The following is a 9914-nucleotide window of genomic DNA, read 5'->3' as shown; positions in this document are numbered from 1 at the left end:
TAAAAATATAGTTTCAATAGAAGAAACCTGATAAATTGTTGATGAAGAAGGGGATGCCTTGGGCATCCCAAAGCTTAGACGCTTGAGTCTTCTTGAAATATGCAGGGATGAACCACCGGGGCATCCCCAAGCTTAGACTTTTCACTCATCTTGATCATATATCATCCTCCTCTCTTGACCCTTGAAAACTTCTGCCACACCAAACTTCTCATAAACTTCATTAGAGGGGTTAGTACTCAAAAAACTTTAATCCACTTTAGTCCTGTAGTGAAACATTGCAAGAACTCAATAAAACATTAGCTACAACTCTCCTCGTCTAGAAAGCCTTGCTTAAAGTCCACAAGAGACAATGCAAAAAACAGAGACAGAATCTGTCAAAACAGAACAGCCAGTAAACACGAATTTTTAAGAGGTACTTCCGTTGCTCAAATCAGAAAACTCAAAACTAATGAAAGTTGCGTACATATCTGAGGAACACGCACGTAAATTGGCATATTTTTATGAGTTACCTACAGAGAGCCCTGCCCAAATTCGTGACAGATAGAAATATGTTTCTGCGCAGAAATCCAAATCTAGTATCAACCTTCTATTAGAGACTTCACTTGGCACAACAATGCAATAAAATAAAGATAAGGAGAGGTTGCTACAGTAGTAACAACTTCCAAGACACAACAAAACAGTAGCAAAATAAAGACATGGGTTATCTCCCAAGAAGTTTTTTCTTTATAGCCATTAAGATGGGCTCATCAATTTTAATGATGCTCACGCAAGAAATAAGAGTTGAATCAAAAGAGAGCATCAAGAAGCAAATTCAAAACACATTGAAGCCTAACCCACTACCTATGAAAAGGAATCTTGTACACAAATAAATTCATGAAGAACAAAATGACAAGCATAAGAAGGCAATACAAGCGCAACTTCAAAATTCTCAACATAAAGAGGGGAAACTTAATATTATTAAGATGCATATAACCATGTTTCCCTGTCTCATAATAACTTTAAATAGCATCATTGATGAAATCCGCAATATATCCATCACTTAAAAAATTCTTATCATGGTTCATGTGCATAAAAGTATCATTATTTTTGGCATAAGAAAAACTCTTCTCATTAATAGTAATTGGAGCAGGATCATTATCAAGAATTTGAACATGGTAAACAAGTTGCATACTAAGGGAATGGTTTTTGGCAATCCCATCATAACTATGACAAGTTTCATAAGGATAATTATAACATGTGTCATATCCATCTCTATAACGATTATCCAAACCAGAATGTATAATATCATCATTTTCACTAAAAGTAAAGGTCTCAAATATAGGATCTTCAAGCACAACATCCCCAAGCTTAGAGCTTTCAATATCAACGTTTGAGGGAACATGAATAGTGCTAACATCATTACTTTCATAATCAGTACCAAAGAGATTTCCAATATCAAAGGTAGTGTGCTCTTCCAAATCATGATCACTAATATGGGTAAAGGGCATAGGAAGATCATTGTACTCAGATTCATTATCATAATAATCATTAGGAGCAACATACTTGCGATTACCTATCGTTATCTCATACAAGCGGGGATATGCCGTTACCTCTTTCTTTTTATTCCCCCTCTTCTTCTTCTTCTTCGTTCCCTTCTTCTTCTTCTCATTCTCCTCGTTCCCTTCTTTAGGAGGGAGAGGCTTGATGGGAGGCTTCTCCACATAACCTGTTTTATTTTCAGAAACAATAGAAGAAACTTGGGAGGATTCCTCCTTTTCATTAATAAGTTCAAAACACACAGCGGTCCTATCATACTTTGGCAAAGTGTCATCTTCTAAAATATTTTGTATGTAAGTATTTGTATGGCAATTATCAATGCAATAAGAAAGACACCCATGCAGGACATCATCAATATCAAGATCGTTAATATCTAACAAAGAAATTTTTCTTGATAACTCTTCACACTTCAAAAATAAAGTAAGTTCATCATGCTGATTAGGAGTAATTTCATCATCACAATACAAATTTGCAGCACTCATGGGGTTCGAATTATCATTGGAGGAGCATTGAAAATTAAAATGACCCACTTTATGGCAAAGTTCACAAATAAAAGGATAGAGGGCACAAAAATTTTCACCAAGATCATCTAGAGCCCTAGACCACTTTCTAGTTTTTTCATTCCTATGATGGATACAATATTCATCTTCGATTTGATTAATTCCACAAGGTCTATGCATTCCAGAAAAATTAACATGCTTATAGGAAATAGCATTTTCAGAAGTTTGAACGTGTTCATTGCAATCATTAATAACAGTTTCATCCTTCATGCAAGCATCTTTAAAAGGTTCATGATACTTATCAAAATTCTTCTAGGCAATTCAAAATGAGAGGCAAAAGCTTTATAAAGATTTGCAACAACTTGAGAATCAAGACCATAAGTAGCACTCATATTTTGAATTTTATCAGTATCCATAAAAGTTTCAATGCATTCATAATCATAATTTATACCTGACTCTCTACCTTTGTCGTTCTCCCAATCTTCAGCGTTCTCCTCAATCCGATCAAGAAGGTCCCTTTTAAAATCTTCTTTGTTGCGCGTGAATGATCCAGAACAAGTAGTATCCAACAAGGTTTTATCTTGAAAAGAAAGTCTTGCATAGAAATTATCAATGATGATATTACCAGGAAGCTCATGAATGGGGCATTTGAGCATTAAAGACTTCAACCTTCCCCATGCTTGGGCAATACTCTCTCCATCATGAGGCCAGAAATTGTATATGCGGTTTCGGTCTTTGTGAATTTCACTTGGAGGATAGAATTTAGAATAAAATAGAGGCACAATATCCTTCCAATCAAGAGAATGCCCATCCTTCAGCAGTTTATACCAATGCGCCGCTTTACCAGACAACGACATAGAGAATAATTTCTTCCTAACTTCATCCATAGAAATACCTGCACACTTGAATAACCCGCATAATTCATGTAGAAACAGTAAATGATCTCCAGGATGAACAGTTCCATCCCCTTCATAGCGGTTATCCATAACACGTTTAATAATTTTCATGGGTATCTTGAAAGGAACACTTTCAGTAGGTGGATTTAAAATATCACAAGCATCATTAGAGTTACCGCATATGGGAGATAAAGTATTATCAGAGCAAATTTTCTCCCCTAAAGATGGGAAGCTAAAAAGATCATGAAAACTAGCTTCCCCAAGCTTAGACTTCTCCATAGCATTAGCAGTAATTGCATTCATACTAATAACATTGCTACTAGCATGGAAATAAGGTTCCATAGGTTTTTTAATTTTCGCATCAAACAATTCTAATTCAGGAAAAAGATTAAAAAGCTCACCAATTTTTTGTTGTTTTCCATTATGCCTAACTAGTGAAAATAAAAACAAGAAACAAAAAGATATAATTGCAGAATCTAAAGGAGATAGCTTCGAGCACTCACACACCGGCAACAGTGCTAGGAAATAGCTTAGTAGTCGGAGGATGTGAATACCTTTTACCTTACCTCCCCAGGCAACGGCGCCGTAAAAATAGCTTGATGTCTACGCACGCTTCTATTCCCGTAGACGGTGTTGGGCCTCCAAGAGCAGAGGTTTGTAGAACAACAGACAAGTTTCCCTTAAGTGAATCACCCAAGGTTTATCGAACTCGGGAGGTAGAGGTCAGAGATATTCCTCTCAAGCAACCCTGCAATTACGATACAAGAAGTCTCTTGTGTCCCCAACACACCTAATACACTTGTCAGATGTATAGGTGCACTAGTTCGGCGAAGAGATATTAAAACGTAGGTGGTATAGATGAATATGAGTGGTAATAACAATCTGAAATAAATATGGCAGCAAGTAAACATGCAAGTAGAACAGTAAGTAAGCGGTGTTTGCAGTATTGGAAACAAGGCCTAGGGATCCTACTTTCACTAGTGGACACTCTCAACATTGATCACATAATAAATAAATAACTTCTCCTGTGCTACATATACTCTTGTTTGATAACAAACACCATTCATTGTGTAGGGCTACAAGAGCTCCCTCAAGCCGGAGTTAACAAGCGCCACAACATTCGGTGTTCATATTTAAGTAACCTTTAGAGCATAATAGATCATTGCAATTTAGACCGAGAACTAACATAGCATACACACCGTCACCAATAGCTATGAAAGGGGGAATAGATCACATCAATACTATCATAGTAATAGTTAACTCCATAATCTACAAGAGATTACAATCATAACCTACGCCAAGAACTACATGATGCACACACCGTCACCTTTACATCATGAAGGAGGAATAGACTACTTTAATAACATCACTAGAGTAGCACATAGATTAATAGTGATACACAGCTCATCATATGGATCTCAATTATGCAAGGCAATTCATGAGATCATTGTATTGGGGTACATGAGAGAGAGATTAACCACATAGCTACCGGTAGAGCCCTCAGCCCGAGGGAGAACTACTCCCTCCTCATCATGGGAGACAGCGATGGCGATGGAGATGACGGTGGTGTCGATGGAGATGACTCCGGGGGCAATTACCCGTCCTGGCGGCGTGCCGGAACAGAGACTTCTGTCCCCCGAAACGGAGTTTCGCGATGGCGGCGGCGTCCCTGGAGTCTTTCTGGAGTTTTGTCAATCGGTGTCGGGTTTTTAGGTCGAAAGGGCTTATATAGGCGAAAAGGCGGCGCAGGAGGGGCACCAGGGCGCCCTCCCCATAGGCCGGCGCGGCCAGGGGCCTGCCCGCGCGGCCCTGTGGTGTGGGGGCCCTGGGCCTCCTCTCCGTCTCCCCTTCGGTGTTCTGGTCCGTCTCGGTGAACTAAGTTGTTTGGTCTTTGTTTCGTCGAATTCCGAGAATATTGCCCGAACAGCCTTTCTGGAACCAAAAACAGCAGAAAACAGGAACTGGCACTTCGGCATCTTGTTAATAGGTTAGTTCCGGAAAATGCATCAAAACGATATAAAGTATGAATAAAACATGTAGGTATTGTCGTAAAACTAGCATGGAACATAAGAAATTATAGATACGTTGGAGACGTATCAAGCATCCCTAAGCTTAGTTCCTACTCGTCCTCGAGTAGGTAAACGATAAAAAGAATAATTTCTGTAGTGACATGCTACTTACATAATCTTGATCATACTATTGTAAAGCATATGAGATGAATGCAGTGACTCAAGGCAATGATCTATAGTTTGCTAACAAATAGATAACATATAGCAAAACTTGTCCGAGGTTTGATCATCGGTATCTCTATACCTTGTTCAACCTCGTCTCCTGACAAGTACTCTTTACTCGTACCGTGGTATGTGGTCTCTTATGAACCATTCATATGCTTGCAAGCTAATATAGACGACATTCCACCGAGAGGGCCCAGAGTATATCTATCCATCATCGGGATGGACAAATCTCACTGTTGATCCATATGCCTCAACTCATACTTTCCGGATACTTAATCCCACCTTTATAACCACCCATTTACGCAGTGGCATTTGATGTAATCAAAGTACCTTTCCGGTATAAGTGATTTATATGATCTCATGGTCGAAAGGACTAGGTAACTATGTATCGAAAGCTTATAGCAAATAACTTAATGATGTGATCTTATGCTACGCTTAAATGAGTGTGTCCATTACATCATTCATATAATGACATAACCTTGTTATTAATAACATCCAATGTTCATGATCATGAAACTATGATCATCTATTAATCAACAAGCTAGTTAAGAGGCTTACTAGGGACTCATTGTTGTTTACATAACACACATGTATCAATGTTTCGGTTAATACAATTATAGCATGGTATATAAACATTTATCATAAACACAAAGATATATAATAACCACTTTTATTATTGCCTCTTGGGCATATCTCCAACAGACTCCCACTTGCACTAGAGTCAATAATCTAGATTACATTGTAAGGTACCTAACACCCATGGCATTCTGGTGTTGGTCATACTTTGCCCTAGGGAGAGCTTTAGTCAACGGTTCTGACACACTCAGAAACGTATGTATTTTGCAATTCATTTGCGTCTTCACGCATCACTCATTTTCCAAATGAGTCGGCATTAAATATGTTTGGTCTTCTGGTGGAACCTTAATTCCGTCGTCTGAAATATGCCGCTAATATTGTCACACACAATGTAGCTTCAAAGTTCTGACACTATCGGAACTACACCAAGTTCTCAAAGAACTCTTCGACTTAAACATCCTCAGTCATTGTCAAAACAATGACATACTCTGCCTTCTTTTGTAGAATCCGTCACAATATTTTAGAACTCTTCTAAATCTAGCATTGTGCTACCTTTTAATCAACACTTAGCCTAATTGAGATTTGAAATTAATTTTTATATGTGACTAAACAAATATCGGTGCAACACCTTACAACGATTTGTTTGTCATTACCCCATTTAAAAATATATATATCCTTGGTTCTTCTAAATCACATAGGGATATTCTTACTGTTTGTCCATTGATCATCACATGTATCATTCTGGTATATGCTCCTAACTTTTTAGAACACATGACATCTGATTGTGTACATATTATTCGTGATCTATAATCACTCATGTGTTTTTACTCATTGAGTGTCAGATACACTCAAGTCTTGTTAAACCTTCACATGACAAGAACATTTTCTTAATATTTCTATATTGAACTACTTCAATATCCATTCTATGTACTTTGACTTAAACTTATTATGTGTCTCAATCTATCTTCATAGATCTTGACACTAAATATGTTTCAGTCCATATCCTTTCATTGAAGTTTATTCTCAATGAAACCTTTTATAATCAAGTATATAATTACATCATTTATAACCAACTATATGTATCTACATAAAGTATTATAAATATGTCTCAGCGCTCCCACTTAATTTCTTGCAAATGCAAGCATCTTCATCGTTTCTGATGAAATCAAAAATTCTTTGATTATTTCATCCGGTGAAGATTCCAACTCCGCGATACTCACTTCATCCAATTGAAGTTCGTATACTTATCTAGTATTTCACGGACTAGCAAAACTCTTGGTTTGTATCTTGTATACACCTTTAATACACACTTCTGTTAATTAATGTATTTTGCCATCCTACTAGCATATCTCATAAAAGAAATATGTAGCGATTACTAGAATAATCCATATAGACTTTAAGCATTGCTACAGAAGATCTAATCTTATCGTACTCAACTCTTTGAACTTTGTCGTAAACTATTTTTCGACAAGTCGAGCTTCTTCAATGATATTTCATCCAAGTTCATCAATTTTATAGATCCATTTACTTTCAAAAAGTATTTTTCTATCTTGGATTTTATGGCGTATAGCCATTTTAACGGAGTCAGGGCCCATCATAACTTCTTTGTTTGTAGTTGATTTATCATTGTTCAAAATCAATCCTTTGTTCACAAATCATTTATTTGATCACAAAGTAAACCATACCTACAAGGTTCAATATGTACTTCGATCTCCATGACTAAAATACTTTGTAGTCATGAGAGCTATGATCATCGTGGCCGCTTCCGGAACCAATTCCGATGCTGCGCTACTCTCATCATTATGCTCAGGTTCATAAACCTTATCAAGTTCTATTGTCCTCCCACTCAAATACTTCGCTAGAAAACAATTTCTTGGAAATAAGCAAGTAACATTAACAAAAACTTTTGTCTTTTACTTCATAGTGGAAAGAATTCCCAATTAATTCTTTGGGATAACCAACAAAGACATTCATCCGATTTTGGTTGTAAACTTATTTACCTTATGCTATGCATACCAAAATTTAAGAAAGGACTATTAGGGTTCATACCCATGCCATAACTCGTATGGTGTCATTTCAACGGATCATGATGATGCTCTATTCAGTGTAAAAGCGGTAGTCTCTAAAGCATAATCCACAAAAATATAATGACTTCATTTTATTTTATCTCATCATTAATCCAACAAGGTTTGGATACGTCTCTCGGATACTTCATCATCACTATGATACTCCAAGAAACGTGAGTTGTAGAACAACTTCATAACTCTCTTAGATGTTCGCTAAAACTCATAATTCAAATATTTCCACTATGATCCAATCATAGATATTTGACTGTTTCTATTACGATGATTTCCACTTCATGCTGAAATTTATTTGAATCTATTCAAATGTTTCAAACTTCTTCCTTATCGAATATATCCACATATATATACTCAATTCATTGTTGGAAGTTTTCATGAAGTAGAAGAATCTCCCGCACACAACTATGCCCAGTGAACCGCATATATCATCATGTATGTTTCCACTAAGTTAGTTGCTCGTTCAACTCTTGGCCTATGAACGGTATTTCAGTCATTCTCTTTAGAAAAGATTTGCAAGCGCCAAACGATTCAAAAATCGAATGACTCCAAAAATCCATTTGCATGGAGTTCCTTCATGCGTTCCTTTCTAACATGACATAAATGGCGGTTCCACAAATAAGTGGAATTCAAATCATTTGCCTGATGGCATTTTAGCGTCAGTGTTATGTATGTGTGTTTCACCATTAAGATTTATAATAACTTATCCATCGTATATGGAGTAATGTCATAATTTGAACAACTCATTGTTTTTATTTGACCAGAGCAAAATAACAATTATTAAGTTCTTTATTATAAATTCTAAGGGCTAGATAGAATGCCAACGACGAACATAATAACACTTTATTTTTGTTCCAGACGTGTATCATATTCCTTGTTAGTCATTTAGGCCATTGTTTTCTTGTATTGCGTTGTTTTGTATGACACTTCATACCAACCAATATGGTACTAATACGCAAGAATTTCATTGTGTGACCAAACTAGGAATACAACCATAACATGTATATCATGTATATACACCTGAGCTAGACTTTCTAGTCTTTTCTTTTCTTTCTACCAAAATATCTTTTGTAGTTTCTCTTTTAGTTTTCCTCATTATTCAGAAAACACTTCACCTTCAATAACTTCTAGGTTTGTTGTTCAAATACCAATAACCTTGAGGTTCTTACTTTGAAGTTGATCATCATATGACAAGTGTTTCAGATTTCACTATTAGTAACTTTTTAATATAATGAACAATTTCACTCATAATTTTATCCATCATATCATGACGACTTTCCGAGACCATGTCTGTACATGCTAGGCTTGTAAAGTTTAACCTCAGTATTCGCATGTGCAAATCTGGCTTGCACCCGTTGTATGCACACGTAGAATCTATCACACCCGATCATCACGAGATGCTTCGAAACGATGAGTCTTAGCAACGGTGCATACTAAGGATGATTACTTCATGGATATGCGAATATCGTTAGTGCCCCAATAGTTGGAGGATTGGGACGCCTTGCGTCTTCAACCTTCCTACATTCCCATAAAACTTATTAGTTTATGTAGTCTCACCAAATTATATTCTATCATCTTGCAATAAGGTCTTAGATATCACATATATCTCATACCTTGATTATTTCTGAAAACAAAATTTTCAGCTCCTTACTTTTCAAACAGATTTGAACTTCAAGTTTCACGGAGACAAGATAACTTTAGGTACTAATTGAAACCATAGCTCTTTGAATCAACAATGTGAGGTTTACTAAAAGTTTGCAATAGGACTTAATCATTTCTTGATTCTTTAACAATACGGTACCAGTCCATAAAGTTTATTTTCAGATTTTAACAGTATTTCTATCTCAATAACAAGACTAGCGCTTGGTAGAAAACGGATGCCAATACTACAAATTAATTCAAAATACTACTCAGACTATGTTTATGATAATTAGTTCATGTTTTAATCTAATTACTAATGAACTCCCACTTAATACAACATCCCTCATAGTTGTTAAGTGGTACACGATCCACATCCACTACACCAAAACCGATCATCACGTGAGATGATGTAGCTTCAATGGTGAACATCAACATGTTAATCATATCATCCAT

This window comes from Lolium rigidum, chromosome 6 (assembly GCF_022539505.1).
Source record: "Lolium rigidum isolate FL_2022 chromosome 6, APGP_CSIRO_Lrig_0.1, whole genome shotgun sequence".
Classification (NCBI taxonomy): domain Eukaryota; kingdom Viridiplantae; phylum Streptophyta; class Magnoliopsida; order Poales; family Poaceae; genus Lolium; species Lolium rigidum.
This window is presented reverse-complemented; position numbering follows the sequence as displayed.